The 22,444-nt window shown below is 40.7% G+C and overlaps 1 protein-coding gene across 6 annotated transcripts in view; it reads left to right on the top strand.

Annotated features, from left to right (window-relative positions):
* Nucleotides 1-22,444, top strand: part of LOC109036555 (uncharacterized) — a 426,442-nt gene that overhangs the window by 239,867 nt on the left and 164,131 nt on the right. The window contains exon 1 of one of the 6 annotated variants that reach the window (XM_072300433.1): nt 16,579-16,600. The exons of the other annotated variants lie outside the window; for them this stretch is intronic. The gene's annotated coding sequence lies outside the window, so the exon portion shown is untranslated. Of the gene's footprint in view, nt 1-16,578; nt 16,601-22,444 lie in introns of those variants that run through there. 6 annotated transcript variants of the gene reach the window in all.

Here is a 22,444-nt window from a genome sequence, read left to right as displayed (position 1 = left end):
GAATTTCTAGGAGAGATCGGGTCCGTAATGATAGAGTGCGTCAGATAATGGAAGTCGAAAATGACATCGTGTTCGACGTCATGACCAAACAACTTGTTTGGTATGGTCATGTCAATAGGATGACGGAAGAGAGGCTGCCAAAAAAGATGCTTGATTGGGTTCCTCCTGGGAGGAGACGTAGGGGACGCCCAGTGAGAGGTTGGCGACAGGGGGTGTTAAATGAGATAAGAGATTGTCAACTCCCTGATGACCTGTGGGAAGACCGAGCTTTGTGGCGATTAGGTGTCGCAAAGCGCCAAAGAGCGCTATAACAGCGACTCGTATGTATGTATGTAGACTGATGTATGGAACTTTCAAAACTTTCTTAATCGTCATCAAACTTGACCCAACACTCACACCACACCAAAAAATGATCTGTTTTCATTTTCGATCTGTTGAAAGTTGACGGATAATCGATACCAGACGAAATTGATGAGGAGATGTTGCGTTGTCAGTTGCCTGACAACCCACCCGACGATAGACACATGTGGCGTTTTTGTGTTGCAGAACGCCAGAGCGCGTTGTAGGAGCGACTTTTATGTTTGTATGTGTATTTGTATGCGTATGTAATTGATTCCAAAGGGTATACATTAGTGTTACCAACGCATTCCCTCTCTGAATACTACGGACCCGTTTCAGAACTGACATGAGCAGTCGAGATCCCTCCCTGAAAGCTTTAATGAGGAGACGCAAGGACATTCGGCGCTAATGGCCGTTCGGACGGATAATCCGGCGGGAGCATCTCATCATCCCTCCCGATGATCAAATTTCGCATCTCCGAGTCGGAATATCTAATAATGAATGTAGGAAGGGGTGAAACGGCGTGTAGCTCCCTATTAACGCACTGGTCCAGTTGCAGCCAACTCGGAGCGGAGGGTGAAAAATTAGCCCATCCGGCGTCTTGTTTGTTTTAATAAATTTGATTCCAAGATCAGGGAAGAGGGAAGTGCTTGATGAGCTTCCGTGGAATCCGCTCAAGGGAGCAGGGACGGGGCAGGGACTTTTCATTTCGTCTGTTCATGCCGCGGTCCCTTCCTTCGCTCCGCGCTCCGCTCAACCGTGCTGCAAGGCGGGCAGCCTCGGTTCGCTCGACTGACACCTGACAGCGCCGCCACCCGCAACTCACGGGAGTCGGGCGGGTTGCGTCGGCGGAGAATCCAGGCGCGCATTCTCACATTAACCAAATTTTCGACTGTTAATATTGCCTCTGGAGTTTGCCCGGCGAGTTACTTAATGTTGCCGCCTCCCGCCCGGATGAAGAGTGCTTAATTAATAATGGGATGCCCTTTATTGACTCGGCATTCATCTGGCTCCTCGCTCGGTATCGAATTTCACCTTTGTGTCCCTCTAGTTTGTTTTTCTCTCGTGTCCCTTTGAATTTTATTTTTTTCTCTTTTTAATCCATATTCGGTATTTTCACCGACGGTATATTCCCGATCGTGTTTCAAAAGTCCATGAATTTCAGCCAGTTTTCATTCGGTGAAATTATCTCAGCTTTAGAAAATAAAATCTAACCAGCTATGAAATATTAGATTCAGTGCATGGGCAAGATTAGGGACTGAAGGTTTTTTTTTTTTTTTTTTTTTTTTTTTGAATAATCAATTATTTTGAGTATACTTATCCTCGAAGAAGGACATGAAAAAAATTTACTTCAGTGTAGAACCGGGAATGGTTTTGAATGGAACTACATCAAAATTTTCTCGTACCAAAAACCGACAAGAAAGACATGATTGCTATTAAACTTGATAGGTGCGCCTAATTCAAACAACGATCAAAATTAGAAAAGTGCGAAAAAATGAATCAGCGAATCTGCTGACAATCTTCAAGTTGTGGTCAACGCGCACTGTTTCAAAGTCATACCCTCAATCAGCGCAACATTGAGTTGAAACCCAAAACTTTCCTTTGCAACTTACGAAGACTCAAAATTTGATTTCCCTCTCCCCTCTCCAAAGCCAGTAAAAGATCGCTAATTTCCTGTAGTAAATAGACACAGCAATGAATATTTAGTTACTTAATCCCCGCTATCAGCTTGGGTCTTTTTTTTGCGTAATTCGAATAAATTCGAAGTCCAGAGAGACCTTTCTTTTTGGTGATTCGTCCGTAATTCTCTCACACGAAAAATCCAGTCGGAGCGTCTGTGTGTTAACTTCTAATCAGATCAATCCTGTTCCGGCAGGGATACGCTTTTCAGTAATCCAAGCTTCCCGTCGGTTTATTTTTATTTTCAGTTTTTACTCGTCCAATATTTGTCTTCATTTGATCGTCGATAAAAGTAGTCTGCGCAATAAAAAAGGGCGCTGTGAGGACGAGGCGCCACCGTGGTACCTGGAGTAAACAGCGGATCAAAGGTCAGCCTCCGTAAGTCCCGTGCCCTTTAATAAAGCTGCCAATCGAGGGCGTTTTGCGATAAAACCGACCTTGGCGCCCCTCCCTCACTCCGTTCCGACCGCGCGTCGCCTAACGCCGGCAACGGGGAAAATTGAAAGTCGATTCCGTCAACGCGTTATTGAGTTTACGATGCATTCTCGTAGATTTCTTTGCGCGCCACTGCTTCCCTATCTATTATACTAACAACTTGTTATTTCCTCTTTATCCTGGAGACAATAATCGGAAACGGACTTGCTTGGCTCGAAACAAGCGAGATAACCTCAATCATGTCTGAGACGAGAGATTGAGGGGAACTTCACGCACGTTCCAGTCAAACTTTTTCAGACGTACCGATGAAAACTTACGAAACAAAGGGGGGAGATCATTTAAGAAAGCGAGACGTCTCAACGATCGACCAAGTTGTCCTCGGGTTCAACGTGTCCCAAAAAACTTGCCAAATCGAAACCCTATCAATGGCTACATTTTGATAGCAAAATTAATGCACGACAAAAAAACCCTGTACTTTCAACTAGTTCCGAAGCTCCATTCCTCAATAAGTTTTTTGCCACGCAATTTGGAATGTTTGTAATTTCAATGGCCTTTCCGCTTGTCTTGTGTTATAAAAAAACTGGATTACGGCTCAATACTGAGAGACGAAAGAGCGTCTCGACAGATGACTCTTGAAGATGGCTTGTACAATTAGCTGAACTGCATTGATATGTTAAACTGATCAACTGTATGTAGTGAAGTATTTTAAGTTTTGTAGCATCTACGCCAATAACTGTAAAAATTCAATTAAAAAATGGATTCAATAATGCAAAAATACAATAAATGATTCAAAAATAGTATTTCTGATGATTGTCGCTGTGCAATAGGGGTTGAGATCAATAAGATATCGGCGTTCGCCTCATAGAAGTTGTGTCTCATAAAGTAATTAAGTTTTTCTTAACAATAAGTCTGAATTCCAATTCAAGCTGTCAGAGAGCTGGCCTCAACGACCGTTTGCTTTTCCTCCTCCCTTTCTCCATTTGTTTCATGTTTTTATGTATCTTCATATTCCTTCATTCATTCTTTTAGCCCCCTTAAGGTTTTTTATGTTCTCTTCTGCTAATTATTATCTTCTTTTTACTTGACGTAAAGAGACCATTTCGGCCTGTCGAAGTAACCATCCCTTTTTTCTCGGCGTAAGCTGGATAATTTAAAACATTTGGAAGAGCCCTCAACGGTTGTTTCTAGCTGCGGAAACAGCCCATTTAATTTATGCCCGGTGCGTGCGTCGCTATTTGGAAAACTTAAACGAGGGAGCCCCGTTCTCAAATTCAGCTGACCTGGAAATATCAGATGACTTGCATAATTATACGAGCTTATCCTCTGCTTAAGCATTTTAATCTTTTCCCCGTTTTTAAAGTGCGTATAAATAAGGAAGGAGGGTGAAATAGGAATTAACTGGATGGGTAAATTTCGTAATCAGTCCCCGTGCCCCTCGCCCCCTACCCCGCTGTGCCCCCTCATTTTCTCCCGGGCCCCCCTCCTCGGTTAGACGAGGGTTTTCTGAAAAAGGGGGAAGACCGAGCAGCGGAACCGGAAAAGCCCGTCGCAGGAAACGAGCCCTTGACGGTTTCCGAAGCGAGGGTGGCGCGTCGCGAAACAGGGCGGTGATTGGATGCTCATAACCTCAGTCGCTACTTTTGCGGGAAAATGCTCGAACCGCGGATCGATTATCGAATGATCCTTATCGATACATCCCTATCCTAGCAATGCTTTCGTATCGATCAAGGTCGTTCGATATCGATTCGACAATCGAGCCGGGAGTTTTTGCGATTATTTCCCGCGGCGGGCAACGCCGGACACAAAGTGCGTGCGTCGGCAGCGGTGACAGTGAAGTGTCGCGGTAAATTTGCAGAGTAATTAACGCGCGAGGGGTGGAATGTACCAGCGATATCGGGGTGGGCCGGATTCTGCAAAGGGAAGGCACGTGAAATTGCCGTGAAAACGCTTGATGGAATCATACATCAATTTCAAAGTTCACCGGCTCTGATTTCTATTTCGAACTCGTCTCTTTCCCTCCCCCGGCTCGAATTTAACCCTCCTTCGTGCGAAAAAATGTCGCCCCGCCTAGATTTACATTTATATCACGTTTTGTGTATTTCACTCAAGGATTCTGAAAGATCCCACCTCCTTTGATATTTACTGTCCGTCGTGTGCGATGTCTGGTACCCTGCTGCTCCCATTCCGTGTTGATCATTGACTAATTATTGACTTTTTTTAAGGAAAAGCTCAGCGATCTGTATTTATAAAATTTACGAATAATTGATATTTGGCGTCGAATGACATGGTCAAAGCTGTTTCCAACATTTCATTAAAACTAATCGGGGTGCATCACTTTCATGGTTTTCTGGTTTTTGCCCATGTCCATAGCTAAATCAAAGCAAATTTATTTGTGAATTATCCCTCAATCGGAATTTATGTGGAAATATGTCAAAAATGTCTAGTTTTTAAAATAATTCATCTAATTGGGTCGGCCGCTCGAATAATGTAATTTTTGAGGTATGCTGAACATGAATATAGCGATCGGATTTTATTTAATTGTGTACTTGCTTATTTATTTGTGCGTTTTTTTTTCTTTTTTAAGCTTTACCTCTTTTTACAAACAAAACGAAACCAATTGATTACTTGCGATGAAGTTTCGCATATTGTAAGTTTCAGCGAGTTTACACGGTGCACTACCATTCCAAGTGTGACAATGTGGCGTGCTTTACTTAGTGCATGAACTTCAAAGCCATCGACGAAATTGCAGGTCTTTTATCCCTGAACGACGGCGACCGTACAAAGTAACGAAAAATATAAGTCCGGCTCTAAGAAAAGGATTCGCGCCGTTGAGGCAGCAGTCCAAAAATCAGTTCCTGGTTCCAAAATGAAACAAAGTTTCATTCCTGAAATAAGCTGCATTTAATTTTGAGGGAGAGGAAGCTGATATCGGCGTGTCCCTCAAAGAAAAGGGAGGGATTCCTAACCTCTTCAAAGTAGTTGACTTCGCCGCACTATTAGCATAACAGGTGAATGAAACCTTTGAGCCTCATCTTACGTTAAAGCTCCACGAAGCCTTCTCATTAAATTCTTGTCATTTGTCGGGAAATTCGCCCTCAGAGGGAGGCGCAATTTCGCCAGAAGTTACGCTGTCATAGTTGCCAGATAGTGCTGAAAATCAGAACTTTTTCCCCCATATAATTCCATATAAACTATAAACATTTTATTGCACAACCTAGCAACTTTAGCTGTGCGCTTCCTGGTCCCCTTTTGTTCTCTTTTCACACAGTGGGAGATGCCCAAGTATCCGTGGCCTGCAACTCTGTTCCTTCGATTTGCCCTGTGTTTTTCGCTTTCCTTCCTTTCCGGTGTTCTATCATCATAAGTCATTTTATTTGCTGTTTATTTTTGAAAATAACTGTGCGTTGTGTTCTGGAAGAAATCTCGGGCATTTACCTCTAATGGTAATTTTTCCTAATAAACATTAGCTTGCTGATTATAGAATAACACGGGGGACTGGTAATACGAAATTGAAGGATCTACCTTGAGAGGATTCCAACCATTCTGAAAAACTCGAAAAACTAAGAAAAGGTGGGATATGTCGACCTAGAGAAAACTTGTGATTGCAGAAAAATCTTGGCTACTGGCTGGATTTTTTTCCCCTTACCAAGAAAATGTGCTTTACTTACGCTGAATTGCATTGCAATAGACTGTGCGAGTAGCAGGATCCTCCGCTAAACTATCATGCTGAGAAAAATTGTCCGTATGAACATTCGAGAGTTACCGAATTTCCTCCGATAAATGTAATTTTTTGATAAGAGTTATGAATATATGTTTGTTTTCCCAGTGTGGACACAGCACCATATTTTCACCTTGTTATGAATATACTTCCTTTAAATTTGTATATACTGTAGATCAAATTGTGGATGATACTCTAGTGAAAAAATGGGTGAAAAATATCCACAAATTTTTGAAAAAAAATGCGCACATTATCGAAAGGAAATTCGGCAACGTCTGAAGGATTATACGGCGTTTTTCTTTAGTACGGCAGTATGCGGCAGGCTCAGAATCGCATAAGACGAAGTGGTAAATTTTACAGTGTCGGTCTTCTAGTGTCCTCGGTTTTTTTTAAATTTTCCCAAAGAAACTTAAACCCATGAAACTTTTTTTGTGATGTATGCGACAAACAAGTCTAATTATCATTCCCTTTTGTGCCGAGTGTTGGTAGTAGCAGTCTAAAGAGCGCACTTAACGAAACTTGCCGTTAATACTCGGGAAATAAATTAATATTACCGTTCTGGGGAGCTTTGATAAAAAGTTATCGCATCATCGTTGAGCCGGTGGATTGAATATTAAAATGAATTCCACCGCTCCTACCTATTACTTGCACGTTCAAACGAGAATGGGTTCGACGTCAAATGAACTCTTTGAAAATACTTGATGTTTTGCGGCGCGGCTCGGCGCATTGAAAACGCGCGGATCGAACTATGCATGAGACTGTATGCGAGTTCAAAATGGTATTAACTCTTTGTGTGCAGTGAAGAATAACTGAATTTGCCCCGACTGAATATCGATTTTGTCTTCATTGCGTAGTTACCACATCGTAGCGGCAGTTTTACTCGTTTTTCACCGTGGTCGTCGAATTTCCGTCTTTTAATTTCCCTCCCCAGAGTGACAACTCCGCCTCGCAGCTCATTGCGCTTGGTTTTAGCTTCGGTTTAGCGCTCAACTTTTCTCGTTCGATGGCATGATTTTAAAATTACTGGAGAAACAGGAAGGAGCGGCCGCTACTTTCCACAGATATTTTAATTGAAAAACGTCCCGTTTGAACTGCTCGCTGTTTGTCGCTCGTCAATGCAAGCCCCCGATAACTTTTACTTTTTACGAGGCTGTCATTATGCGTGCGGTTCACTCTTCAAACGTAACGACGAGGTTTGGATCGTTACTGTAAGCATAACTTGTTTGCCTCTCAATTTCGAGAAAAACGCGACACTCACAAGAAATCGTTAGAAAATCAATTCTCATTCAGGGAGGTAATTGCATTACTCGCATGTAAATAATTAACATCCATTGTGTAAGCCATGCTTTGAAGTAAAATTGTGTTATTAGACAATTTCAACTACTTTTTACTTCAATATGCTACCATTATAATTAAGGGATGCTCATCTCTCCGGCATGTTTTCATTTCGTAATACACAGAAATGATTCAAAAATCGTCCGACGCAAAAATTCGGTATTTTGCAAACAATCTATGCCCCGGAATCAGTGGCAAGTTTGCTTGGAACCAGTTTTTTCCCACTTAAATCCATAAAAATATCGATATTAGATCAAACAAGCCGTTCCACTGAGAATTTCCCTTTTTTTGGGGGAGGGGGGGGGGGTAACATTTTATTTGTTTTTTAATTATTATTTTCAAGAAAAAAATTCGATCGCGCAGCCCGCACTTAAGAATGAGAAATCGTTCACATTAGGTGCTTGAAAATAGAAGAAATATCTTATTCTAACATGCTATATGAATGATTCTGATACAGCCGCAACCACTTGAAATAACAAGAATCGTTATTCTAATGGGGCTTGCAATCTAAGCGCCAGTGAATGAAATGCATCATCCTAACTTTAACATATATTTTTGAATTGAATACTAGTCATGAAGCAAAGAAAACACTGGATTCAATTATTACAAGTAGAAATTGTGCATCACATTAAATGGAGGAAAACAGCAGTTCCAACTTCAATAGGCATTTGAACAAAACATAGATGTCACTCCAATATTTTCAACGATATAATTTGTTTTGAAAAATTGGAAGATAAATATTTAAATTAAGGTTTCCCGGGTAATTCCTCTTTACCCGAGGAAATTTGGCAATGTCCAAATTTCCACCGGGCGTTTACTTAAGCACGGCCGAGTATCCAAGGGGTGAAAGTTTCGAGGGGCGCCACGTCATGGCGAGGACGTCATCGGGTGGTTGGGCACGGTCGACGGTCGGGAGTTCTGCCGTGCTAAGGAAGAACGCCGTATGAACATTCGAGAGTTGCCAAATTTCCTCCGATAAAATGTTTATTTATGAGGAAAATTGTGAATATTTTTCCTTGAAATTTTCAGGAACTTTAGATCAAAATACAAACAACATTCTCTGAAAAATTGGAAGAAAAATATCCGTAAGTTTACCAGGAAATGTGTGTTTTACAGAAGAAAATTTGGCAACGTCTGAAGGCTCATACGGCATTTTCCTCGGCACGGCAGCGTTTGGGTATCCACACCGCGGTCGCGTCCCCGGCCGAGCCGCGCGGAGACAATAGCCTCAAGGACGGGGACATCGGGGGACTCGAAGGAGGGATTAAGAGCCTGGGGCTCCCGACTCGGGCAGGGGCAGGGGCTAATTACCAGAGACAAGGGATGCGCCCGCTAATGGCTCAGCTGATACTGCACGCCAGACACCGCACCGCGACCCTGACGGCAAAGCGAGGGTCTTGCATCCCTGCTCCCCTGGAAAAATTAACATTGAACTCGCGGTGGGCGAGTTCATAACGCAACCCTTCCGTACCACTGCCGTTGCTGCTCTGAGAAGTTTTTCTCACGGGGGTTTCCTTTTTTTCAAGGTCAAATAGAATGCTAACAGTTGAAATAGAGCTTTCGCGTTCTATGGTTTTCAATTTAACCGTTTAGTCATTGCGATAGAAAGGGTGACATCACCGAGAGACAGTTTATTTAAGAGATCCCGTACTGATATCATTCACATAATGCAAAAGTTATGATGCTTCCCAATTTTTTCGTTTTTTTGGGAGAATCTGCAGAGCACGTATTTGGTTGACGTTGGACAAGACGCTTCAGAATTATGATCACTAGAATACGAAAACTTCATTGGAAAAAAAAACACTTTGGATCTCGAGTCCAGACTCTTAAAAACATCGACAAGAAAAAATACTCTTGATTCAATCGGATTTTTGCTTAAATCAAGAACCAAGCCTCTTAATTTGAGCGGATTTCCTTTTGATTTCAGCTTAAATCTGATTGAATCAAGAGTATTTTTTCTTGTCGATGTTTTCAAGAGTGTGGACTCTAGATGCAATGTATTTTTTTTTTTCCAGTGTTCTGCGAAATAACTCGGTATTCTGAGTTCTCCTGCAGAGAGCGCTAGCGGTGGTTCAATGAACAGCCATAACGGCAATCGGGATGATAATTGGACGGAGTTAAACAGAAAGGAACCAAGCCAAATCGGGATCAAACCGAGAAAAAGAGGTTTAAAGTTTGGCTCCTGCATCAGACTCAATGTAAAAGATAAACTTCAAGTTCAATGTCTGCAAAATTTGCTCCAACAAAAACTTTGAATTGTTGGCGATAGATAGTAGAGCAGTGGTTGAGTTCAAAACCACTCATAACTCAATTTTTTCAAAATGTGGGTTGGTTCCTATCTGCTTAACTCAGTCCAATTAAACGTACAGATTTGCTCGATGATAACCAAAGAGTTGATTTGTTTATCAATCCCAACTTAATTTCCAAAACTTCGCCTAGGAGATCGTTCACCCCGACTTTCATCAGTCACCAAAAATGATTTTAGTTTAATTTGTTGTTCTTCAAGTTGCTCATCAACCATCTCTGGACGAAGAATATGTGCTTAAGTTAAGTTGCCCCGCTCGCTACCCAAAATCTTTAACAATGTATTGAACATTGGTCAGGTTTGCTCGAGCCGCTTCAATGAAGCAAGAGGTAGATTCAAGGTATTTTTTTTTATCTTATTATTCTTGATCTAAGTTGGTGACAGGTTGGCGTTAGCTATAGATGGCGGATCAAGGAAATAAATTAGAGATCATCCGTCGAAGAAAAGCACCAAACCCAACAAGAACGGCCGCAAAAGCATGAAGGGTACATCGATACGAGTCTGACCAGCCGTGGAAATAAAATCAAAGTCTTTTCAATGAGCCTGCGTTTATCGATCCCCGCTCACTTGAAATTCACTGCAACGCGTCAGAGGCGGGGGAGGAAGAAAATCCCCGAAGAATCCGACAGCATAATTATATTCAAAGCTTCCTCGTAAGTTTGAATTTTCGAAATCAAACTTGTGTATTCGAGGGTGAAAAGGGAAAATCGAAGATTATTTTCAGGGGGAGCCGGGGAAACGCGCTGAGCCTCGCCGCCGTAGCCGGGAAAGTGAGAACAAATACGCGCCGCGCCGCACGCCGGAGCAAAGAACTTGTCGAAGAAGCTAACAGTTCAACTTTTTTATGATGCCGAGGATATCCTCGTAACTTAGACGTGTTGTTGCTCGCTGGCAACTCAAAGTTTGTTTATTTTTTTAATCGATGTAAAGATATACTCAGCTTCGCCCGCTCCCGCCGCACAAACTTGGAGCCCCAAAGTTTCCTCCAGTGACGCTACCGTTACTTTTATTCTTCTCTCATTTTTTTCCAGAAACTTGTGTCTGCCTGCTTTTTATTTTTATCCTTTTTTATTTTTTCTTTTTCAAATCTCGTCACTCTACGCGCGAATTTCCGTTGCTAATTCGCGGCTTGCATTTCCGCTGAAGTTTCACTAGCTGAGGGGAAATTTGCATTTTGAGTGCTATTTTTTCAGTCAAGCGCGCTCGGGTTTTGCATTTCCTCTGTGTTCGCCCTCTTTTGTTGTTTTTATCCACCTCAGTAGCGAATTGCCCGACATAGAACCCGCTGCGACAGTTGACCTGGCGATTCTTACGGATGAAATTGCACTAGGCGGAAAAATCCACTTATGATGTTTGGTGCGTGACGGCGAACCGCGAACCCTCTAAAAAATTTAACTGTATATGGGTGAAGTATAAACTCTTTTGCCGGAGAGTGGATTTTTCAGGTTCATTTTGTTTAACCAGGAACCGAGTGCGTCGGGGTTAAGGAGTTGGAACCTAAATTAGTACTCAATCACTGAAAGAGATTGTTTTAGTGTCCCAGCAGAACTAGATTTTACATGAATATGAAACTGGTTCCATTGCCTTCGTATAATCCCACGCGTTGTGATCACTATCACGGTAATCTTTATTGCAACTTTTAAAATTAATTACTATGAATTTTATTTCATTTTTAAATTAAAACTATGAAGTATAACACGTTATGATTAATGGCCGTGATGGAACACGGCGATGACAAAAACAATCTCTGTCCAATTTCTTGGTCAGGCCTTTTTTTTAAATTCTTTATTATTACATAAAAAGATAATATATTATTACAAAATAATTAAATAATAATAATATATTATCAGAAACTAATTAAAAAATAATATATTATTACAAAATAATTAAAATAAATAATAGTAATCTTAGTATCCTACGTCCATCCATCTTGGTGTCCATTCCTTTATCCTTTCTTTCCTTCACGGAAAAATAGCCAAAATCGTTGCAAGTATAGTTCAAATAATCCTCATAATGGATTCCATTCTAACCCAAATTGTAATCTCAACAGTGTTCCTTTTTGGTAAAATCTCAACTGAGACCAGAACTCCAGGTTGAAACTGAATTCCAAGGAGGGGTCGTCATAATAACAACGGTTCCTTTTTACTATTTTCTTGCACTTAAAAAACATCAGAGCTCCTAGAAAAACCCTGAGCCTTAGAATATCTCAGTACACGTATTCACAGCCGAACAACCACATACACACAGACGAATACTTTCATATTTTCAAAAGCTCGAAGGTTGTTACCACGAACGAGAAGGATAAGAAAGAGTTATCACACCATAGAAGAGCTCAGAAGGACTTTCGCATACGCGAAATTGATATGAGACCGAGATGATTGCGTACAGCAACCTCACTACCGACGCGACGGTTCTCTCTTTCGGCGGAGCTATGCAGGGATATTATTTCTCCGCGTCGATATTCCGTATCACTTATTTCGCTAAGGCACCTCAAACGCGAATTAAAAGTACGCGGCTCCTCATTAAATTATTTTTGCAGAAAATTTTAATGATGAATCAGCGTTCTTAGAATACTTGACCTAGATTAATCTCCAGAGGCTCTTACATTTACTTACGAGACTTGGCTTGGGTTCCGCCTCGCACCCACATATTTCGTACGTATTTTAATTTCAATCTACGTTCATTACCATCGATCTGGTATAAAATTCTGTTGGTTTGTTTGATGCAAGAATTTTTGTCGCTAAGTTTTCGTTTCATTTATAAATCAGTAATTATTGGACTACATTTTGCAGTTTGGAACTACAGTTTCTGGCTCAGTTTAAAAACAACGTATATGCCATTATTTTCCGTAAGCGTACACGCGTTTTTACGGATGAGCAAGAAATGGTAGGTCCTAATTGCTTAATGTAGTCTAATTGGTTTGGTTTCACCGAGGAACTATCGACTTTGAGGAGCTCTCTTTCATCACGTATTTAGTTTTCCTAAACGCAAATTAATCGCTCAGTTTTGTTGCACATGCGTATTGCTTCTTTCTTATCAGTGTTTCTTCAATCTAAAATTTGAGTGTGAAAAATTAAATCGCTCGTAGCTCAGGATAACTTTAGTTTCAGAAGTTTCGCCAGGGCTTTCCAAGGCTTTGTCGCGTTCAAAACCACCGGAGGCCTCAGTTGGGATACCTATCAGTATCACCTCCGTATTTTTCATAGCTGCGTTTTTAAGACAAATAAAACAAGTATGAAAATGATGAAATTGTGTAGCAGCGCATTAATGAAACATTGATTTTGATGCTGATGACCAGTTACCCGTGGTCCTTGCACTCACCGCTTCTTTTCCTAACCTCTTTTCCGTACACCTATGATTCAGGAGCGTAATGAGGTATTCAACTGACTGAATGGAGCTCCACCTTACGGGAGATCCACTGAAAAGTGGCGGGAAAGATAAGCGTAGAGAGGCAGGGGATTTAGGACCAGAGAGGGGGCCGGGGGGGGGGGGGATGAAGAGACTTGAACGATAGGAGAACAGCTCATTGCAGACAACGCACTCGGCTACGATTTACGATTCATGTAATTCAGGAGGATACGACCACCACCACGGTGAGTAGAGGTGCATAATACTCCCTTTAATTGGGTTCAGGAGAGCAGCCGCAGGATCCGAGGCAAGCAAAGGGAAAATTCCTCACATCTAGGCAAAACGCTGAGCTTCCTCGACTAATAATAAGTGTCAGTCTCTAAGTGTGAGTGCAATTAATAATGCGTCGGTCCTCGGTTGTGAGATTTCGCTGAGATAAATGGACGGATTTCTGCTTTAAGGAAGTAGAGACGGGTAGAGTACCTTTTTAGACAGAGTATGGCCATTTCTGTGCCGGTTTTTCATTGGTCGCGTGAATTGTAGGTGGACACGATTTTTCTTACGGCCGTAAATAACAAGAAGATGCGTTGTTATCAGCAAGCCAAGTTTGAGGTCATGCATATCTTACATCCTCCTGTGATTAAGGCGAAAAGCGATTTATCAGTGTTTTCATTTGTTTTTGCAAGTGTTATTCGAAGTTTAAATTTTTACTGCCACACGATTGAACTTTTTGTCAAATTTTAGCTTCTTATCGATGTTACGGTGAGCCGCCATCTTGTTTGTTTATTTAGGCGTAAGAGCATCATGAAGCCTAAAAACTCGTTGACCAATCAAAAAGCGGCACAGTTTTCCTGTAATAAAAGATACGATTGGCCATACTCTGTCATAAAGGTACTCTGGAGACGGGTAGGGATGAAGAAGTCTGCCGTGCAAAGGAAGAACGTCGTATGAACAGTCGAGAGTTTCCAAATTTCCCTTGATAAAACATGTATTTTTGACAACATTCATGCATATTTTTCCTTTAAATTTTCAGATATTTTAGATTAAATTTCGTAAGCAATTTTCTGAAAATTTTGGAAAAATAGATATCGCATTTTTCCAGTTAATTCGGTTTTTATCGAAGAAATCTTAGCACGTAGTGATGGTCTTACGGCGTTTCTCGAGCCGGTAGAAGTGTACTTGTTAGTTGAGGGCCGCAAGAATAAATGGGAATTAAAAAGCGCCAGTGACGTCAGTGGCGACGACCAGGACGAGGAGATCGGGATCGTGGCTCTTTAACTCATGAGCCCTGTTCACAACGCTCTTGGCACATGCCCACGGCTCATGAGTTCCTCATATTTTGGCGCTTAGTTCCGTTTGATTTGATGTAAAATCCCGCTTCTCCATTTCCCTTAAGAGAATCACGTCTACTTCATTTATAGAATATAGTGGACTTGGAACTTGAACAGATTTACAAATCCGTAAGATTTTAATTTGAAAACATGATTTTATATACTCACCCATTTTATCAGTTGATGCTCGCCCGTTCTACAAATGATCGAAAAAGGGTGATTTTTTGGTGAACTGGCAGCGTGAAGTAGGATCTTGTGTTCGAGTTGAACGAAACAGCAAGAATCTACTTACGGTTAATTGGCTTTTCGCTTCTCTGATGGGGCTTATCTTTTATTTATTCCGTTCAAATAATTTTCTTGGAGAGCTTGAATTCGAGCCTTCATTGATTTTTAATTTCTTCCACCTCGGGCTGAACCTGAAAATTTCATAAGAAATTATTAATTTCCTTTTCCCTTGCATCTTTAAAAAGTTTCCAATGGAATAATTGAAACGTTTTAAAACAGGGCCTTGAAGAACAACGAAGAATGTTCTTTTTTAAAATTTGAGAATAAAACAGATTGCAAGCGGTCGTCTGTAGAAAAAATAACGTCCACGTGTATATTTTGCAATGACCTGAGAACAATTTGAAAGCTCCGCCGATAAATCAAACTTTTCAAAGTTCATAAGAAATAATTTATTTCCTTTTCCCTTGCATCTTTAAAAAGTTTCCAATGGAATAATTGAAACATTTTAGAACAGGGCCTCGAAGAACAACGAAGAATGTTCTTTTTTAAAATTTGAGAATAAAACAGGTTGCAAGCGGTCGTCTGTGTAGAAAAAATAACGTCCGCGTGTATATTTTGCCATGGCCTAAAAAGAATTTGAAAGCTCCGTCGATAAGTAAAACTTTTCAGGATTTATTTTTCTCACATATAATTCTTGTATTGTAATGTTCAGTAAAAATGCGCGATGCCTACACATCTCAGTCGAGCACCCTCAGAAAAATACCCCGTTTGATTAAAAAGGTATATCCGATGTATATACCACGACAGAAATCACTTATTCAAACAGAAAGTAATCTCCTTGATCAAGCAGTATATCTCTATTATTTTAAATAGACGTCAAGTCTTTTATGGTTTTTCCGGCAGAGAACACGAGAATTCCTGTCGCGGCGTATTGGACAGGTAAAGTCTCAGTGCCCCCATGAAACAAAAGTTACTTGTCAGCTTGGGACTGTCGGTAATTGGTAAGTTGGTCGGATATCTCTATAGGTTTCTCTTTGGAACTCATCATTTCAGAAAATCGATAGTTGACGGTTACTCGCTTCCAACGGGAGCTAAGAGGATGAGAAGGCTGGTTTCGATTTGAGACTGGAGAGGAAGTTCTACTGAATTAACCTCTCCGTTTGACCTATCACGTTTGCCATTACTTCTCTCCCCATATCTCCCATGGGATTAATCCATCGCGAGAAAAGTTCCTTTTTAATTTTGAGCGCTCGGAAACACGTGACTGGTTTCAGTTTGTATTTTTGTTATCAGTCAACAACGCTATCAATGTGAATTGGTGCTCCTTTTTCTTCATATTTAACCGTCCGGCAGTTCGGAACTTTCTTCTTGTATATCTCTTGTATCTTCTTTAGCCGGAGATACTGGTGTATGCGTGATTTGCTTCACAGCTTCAGTCTTGTCTCGGTTTCCTAATAATTCACGATTGCATTTATTGAATAAACCTTGTCACATTTATTCCTGTGTTCGGTCTTTTGTGTTCCTTTCCCTTGTAGACCCAACTACCATTAGTATTGAAAAAATCATTTTTATCACCAAAATTTCAGCTAATTAGGACGTACGAAATTAAGACATAACACATTTTGAGACGAGCCTTCGAAAATTGTCATTAGTTTTTCCAGTATTGCCGATCACTTTAAAAATGAGGATATTCAATTTGGTTGTGAATATAATAGATATTTTTTTAAACGTCAATATATTGACTGCGTGGATCTGGATGTTTTGTTCCCTCACAAAATTGTAATTTTAATTTCTTTGTTTGTTTTTTTCCAGGTGAGTTTCAACCTGAATCGCTGTTCGTGCATTTGCTACATGTAGTTGCTTCCTATAATGTGAATCAAATCGGTGAGTTTAAGTTTTTTGCAACCCTTTTTATGTCCTCCCATGCCTCGTTTAATTGAAAACAGCGATGGCAGAGAGGGGATGAAGTAAAACATCAGAAAAAATAGTTGGAGGTAGTTAGAATGGAAAAAGGGACTCATGGAATCCTCCCTTTGAGAAGTCGCCAAAATGTCCTAATTACTTGAAATATATTCTAGAACATTTAAAGTTGTTGTCCTAACAGATATGAATTGAAAACATACCAAATCCGAACTAGCAGAAAATCCGCTATTAAATACCCACCCACATCTCTTCAATTTCTCACGTCTTCTTTGCATGATGGCTCTCTTCCTACTCCTTCATTCACTCTTTTTCCTCTTCTTATTCTCAAGAAACAGCGAACAAAAACTGGAATGTCTTGAAGCTTAACTGATGTGACGTTATAATTCCAGATTCTGTGAATAATTCTAAGTATTCACGATAGTTTTTATTCATCGGAAGTTACAATTTGCCTTTCCTCTGAGTGTAAATTTATTTGATTTTTGTCTTACAAAACCCTCTTAAACCAACTTTTATAGGGAAGTTTTTATTGATGTATAACAATCAATAAAATATTAGATTTAGCTGGGTTGTAACTCTGTATTTAATTAAAAATTTGATTACCATTTGCTTTCTGAAACTCGTAAAGTTTCGAGTTGATTTACTATTGTATATTTCAAAAGAGAGACGTCAGCGAGGCCTTTTAACCGACCGAGCAGTAAGTAAGTTTTCGTGAGGCCACCTCCACCCACTACTGCGAAGCGGTAAAATTTTGGAAACTCCCAAAGTTTTTATGGTGTCGAAAGCCCCGCGTCTCCGTGAGAACTAACTTTACTTTTGCTGTTCGTATCCATTATTTCTCGAATAAGTTCCGCGTTTATTCTTCATTAAAAACAAGATGGAGTAATTTCCCCTCCCTCGAATTTCATTCGAACCGAGGCTAGTGACCACCCCCTAACGTTTGATGGGAGAAAAATAACTTAATTTTGGCTTGTATCAGAGAATTATTTATGTAAGAGAACACTAACTTGATGGTCCCTTTTCTTCCTCGCTCTGCATTTGCCGTGGATTCAAATCTCGAAAATATTGACCCAAAGAGCTTAGTGCCCTTTTTTACCTTTTACACAAGACTGCCGTGATATCGGAGAGAGCAGTAAGTGTAAAAATGAAGTTTTGAGAAAACGGGCTCAGAAGCTTCTGACTGGAAAATGCTATTGAAAGAAGCCTCCGTTCTTTGTCAAATTGCCACTAATCGTGTAGAAGACTCCTAGAAATCGTGTGAAGGATTAAAGATCGACTGATTTTATTTCAATTATATAAAAAGGGTATTTTTAATTTTCATGTTAGTTTATTGTCAGGCAAAACAGCCGTAAGTGCCATATTCTGCATGCTTTCGTAGTTGCGTTTTGGACACACAATAGACACATTTTCAGGTTAGAATTCAGGTTTGCATCGGCTCTCTGGAGGAATATTGTCACGCACTGCTGTCTTGCCTAAAACTACGTCATTTTTTGCGCACTTACGGCTTTCTCATGTGTCTCGTTTTGATACACTAAAGATTAATTTCGCTGTCTTAGCAATTTCAGTGATTTCATGTTATAGAGTTTGAACGAATTTTGAAAGAAACTCGATTTTCAAAATTTGACAGTTACTGCTCTCTTCTCTATCACGGCAGAGAAAGTAATGCATATCCGTTCAAATATACGATGCGCGAGTTGAAGAAGTATTGCTGTCATACCTCCAGGACTTCCGTCAAAGACTGAATTCGCTTAAAATTTTGTGAATAATCTGACTCTTTATGAGATACTCATTATTCCACCCCCAATCGCAAGAAACCCAGTGCTGCTCTTTTCTAAATTCCAAGCTCGTAGTCGTGATCCTGTTCCGTAGCCGATTAGGCTGAAAAATTGGTAGAATGCCGTGCGTTAGAACAGTAACATAATTCTCAAAACGGGAGGGAATAAATAAGTACGAGAAAATGAAATATTACGTGAAATCACTGGCTAGATTATGTTAGTTTTCACGGGCGGCGGAGGGGCGGCCGGTAAGGGGTGCGGCGCGGGTTGATGGATGGAAAATGTGACAGCGATTCTCGATAAATTTTTCCCTCGCCCTTACCATCCCCGAGGACTCCTGGTTCCTTGAGCCTTATTTTCAGCCGCGTTCCTGCACACCGACAGGCCTCTCCGCGCGGAGCAGTGCCTCCCCAATTTTGTAGATTAAACGAATATTTATCATCTCAGCGATGCATCAAGCGGAAGCGCACCAGATGGAATACTCCCGGCTCGGCGCACGCGGATTTTGCAAGTCGTCCGGATCGGCTTTTCATTTGAGGAATATCATTGCCGCACCATATCTGTGACACTGCAGTATATAAGAACTCCTCAGTATATTGGCGGTGAAACTACTAGACCACGTATTTCGTTTGCGACGTTTAAAAATCTCCGCTTCCGTTTTATTTTTTTGAAGGAGAACGAATAAATATCATTCCTTAAAGTTTTCAAAGAATTTTCTTCGCACAGAGGAGAAAAAAATCGGAAGTTTTTATTAATTGGCGTCGAGCAGTCAACCTTTCAAAAAATGAAGGAAGATGGGAAGTATGTACTCTGGGAAAAAAAAACACATTGGATCTAGAGTCCAGACTCTGAAAACATTGACAAGAGAAAATACTCTTGATTCAATCGGATTTTGCTGAATCAAAACGAAATCGCTTAAATTAAGAGACTTGTTCTTGATTTAAGCTAGATTCTGATTGAATCAAGAGTAGTTTTTCTTGTCGATGTTTTAAGAGTCGGACTCTAGATTCAATGTGTTTTTTTTCCAGTGTAACGTCACAAACCGGGATACGTGGTCAACTAGTTTCACCGGCGATATGAGAATCATCAGGTGTTGATGGATGTACCTACTTGTGAGTTTGAAGGGGTAGGATATGCAACTCAAGTGAGGCAGTGGTCGCGTATATGAGATTTTGCAAAAACAAACTAGACGACACCACTATATAAAAGTAGAAATTGATGGGAACGTAATACTTCAGCAAGTCATTGTTTTTGTTGGGGATTAAAAATTAAACGGTTCAATTCGGTTTTTTTAGTTAGCCTAGGAACTGTTGTTGGCCCGCATTTTCAAATATTCATTTACATGAGTAAGTATGCTGCAAATAATAATCCTCTCAAATCAGTACCAAACGTGCCTAAATTGTTGGCCCGTCACGGAGTAAGAGAACAAGAGACAAAATGTGTATGAAGAGAAGAAACGAATTAATATTCGGAGATCAGGGAATGTTCGGTAATATTATTCTTTCTTATTCGAAAAATTGAAGAGTTGAGGGTAAAGCTCATTTAACTGCCGTTTAAACCCGCGCCTGAGGTTGAAAAATCTTCGACAGACAAAAATAATCGTTTGAAGAATATTTTTCCCGATGAAAAGGGGGAGCTAAAAGCTGAAAAAGTTGATAGAAGCACGGAGATTCGACGCACTTTTTCCGAGGCAGAAAATGGTCTATATGTTACGATTATTGTATCAATCTTCTAAGTACTTTGTTTTCAGGCGCTTTATGGAGGGACCGTTAAAGTGAGTGTGCCGAGACACTCCGAAGGTAGAAATGAACAATGTTTCAAACGCTGAGAAACAAATGGACTCTCGTGTCCGTAGGTCAGTGAAGAATCGAGGACCCACGAGTTCCGTGGGCTTACGTCATTATCCATCTCGGCACCCTTCACTCCGTTTTTGGACAACCTGTTCCGAGGCGCGACGCCAGAATATCCTATGATCCGTCTAAATGGTCATTCGGCGATTCCGCCTCGCACCTAAATCGTCGCTCCTCTCGCGTAAGGGCGTATATCGATTTCCCCCTGAGCCCTGATACACATATAAACCAATGCTCTCTAGAGCTCATGCGGACATAGAGCTACGCCCTTACGTCGGAAGAGCGACGAAACGGGACGGAAGAGAGAGTTATTGGTCCATTCTTCACCTCTCATACTTTTCCACGGGAGGAAAATCTGGCGTGTAATGGGCCCATCGTCTTGGGGGATGAAGTTTTCCTCTCCAAGAGCGACCATCCTACTTTTTACGGGCGTTATATTATAATTTTAACAGCTCCGAATTTTCCGTTTCGCCCGGTGCTTGCTTTTCTTAACTTTCTCCTAACATTTTTTTATCTCACTATCTCCGATCGAAAAGTGTTAGTTGTGCCCGGTGAATTTCAATGGTTGGTTACGTAGTTGCCGATGACCGCGAAAATTAAAGGAATGGAGGGGGAAAATCAGGATTCACTGGAAAAAAATCTTGAATCTTGAGTCTCTTGAATCCGGATTCCAGACTCTTCAAAAATGTGGCAGGAAAACTCAGAAACTCAATGATTCAATCAGATTTTTTACTTGAATCGGGAGGGGAAAATTTTAGGATTGACCGGAAAAACCTGTCTTGGAGCCCGAGACCAGAAAAAGCTTGACAGAAAAAGATGGTCTTGATTCAATCGGATTTATGCTTGAATCGAGAGCCAAACCTCGTAATCTGAGCGGATTTCTCTGTAATTTAAGCAAAAATCCAAATATTGCAATCCAAGATTTTCGATCAAGAGTATTTTTTCTTGTTAAATTTTTTAAGAGTCTAGACTCTTGGATCTTTCTCCGGTGTTTCCTAAAGAAAATACACTGTCAGAAGAAGATAGGGCGGGGTGTTAAACTGATTCCGGCGCTAAGATTTTCATCCCCAGGTTTTCTTCGGAACAGTGAGGGAAAACGTCGGAAATGTCGGGGAAAAGTCAGGGAATTTTTTTATTGCGTTTCGGTGGCGACCCTGTGATCGCGAGGAAAAGTTATGAGATACTTTGAGATTGAACTTGATACGCCGCGCCGTCACAATACCTCAGCCTGCACGAAAAATATAATATTGAAATCGTTTTTGAAATATCCTCCCAGATTGTATCATCGTTGTCATCGAAAACCCTCGTTCCTCTATCGTCACGCTGCGCTCCCTCGTCGCAAAACTTTTGATGGTAAAATTTAAATTCAGTCATTGAAGCCTTTCCGAAATATCGTGAAGTGGAGATACTTTATAATTACATTCATTCAAATTTTAGGAATTAATGAACGTGGGTAAATAGTTCATCACGCGGAAGTCCCCCCCCCCTTCATGACTAGGATACATTTCTGTACTGTCAATTTCCTCTCAGGCTGGGAACTCACATGATATCTTTACCGATTGTCATAAAATCGGCTTTCTAATAGAGGTATACTCAAAAAAATTTGCAGTGCCTCTACCCTTTCCACATGTGACATCACGTGGTGAGATCTCCAGAAAATGCAGACAAACACTCAAAGATAGAGGAAACTTTTTTCCTATCCTTTTTTCCTAAATACTCATGGTTGTAGTTGCTCTCATTATTATAGAAAACACATTATCATACAATTTTGGAACTCAAATAAATTAATCTGGAGATGACTTATTTTCACTGAAAGGCACCAGGCACCATCTTATGTTCATAATTTTTTCAAAACATTATCCGCATTTACGGTGATAAAAAATCTGCCAACACATGAAGTACACTGCGGGACCTCACACACAAAGTAATGCAAATGACATCATCGTCGAACTAAATTGTTTTCTGTCACGGAAACCTGTGAAGCTAAGCTGTGACAGGTAATTTAAATGGTTGCAACCTCCAAGTCCATCAACTATTCCACACACAAAAGGGGGTCAACGAGAAAACCGGCGAGTTTTTAAAATACATGGTGGATAAATTTAAAGCACTCAAGTGAGGAAACAAATTTGAATTTTGAATCACTATTCATCCACAACCCAGTCGGGCTAGAGCTAGCTTTGGTC

The sequence above is a fragment of the Bemisia tabaci genome, chromosome 5, assembly GCF_918797505.1.
Source record: "Bemisia tabaci chromosome 5, PGI_BMITA_v3".
Lineage (NCBI taxonomy): Eukaryota > Metazoa > Arthropoda > Insecta > Hemiptera > Aleyrodidae > Bemisia > Bemisia tabaci.
This window is presented reverse-complemented; position numbering and strand designations above follow the sequence as displayed.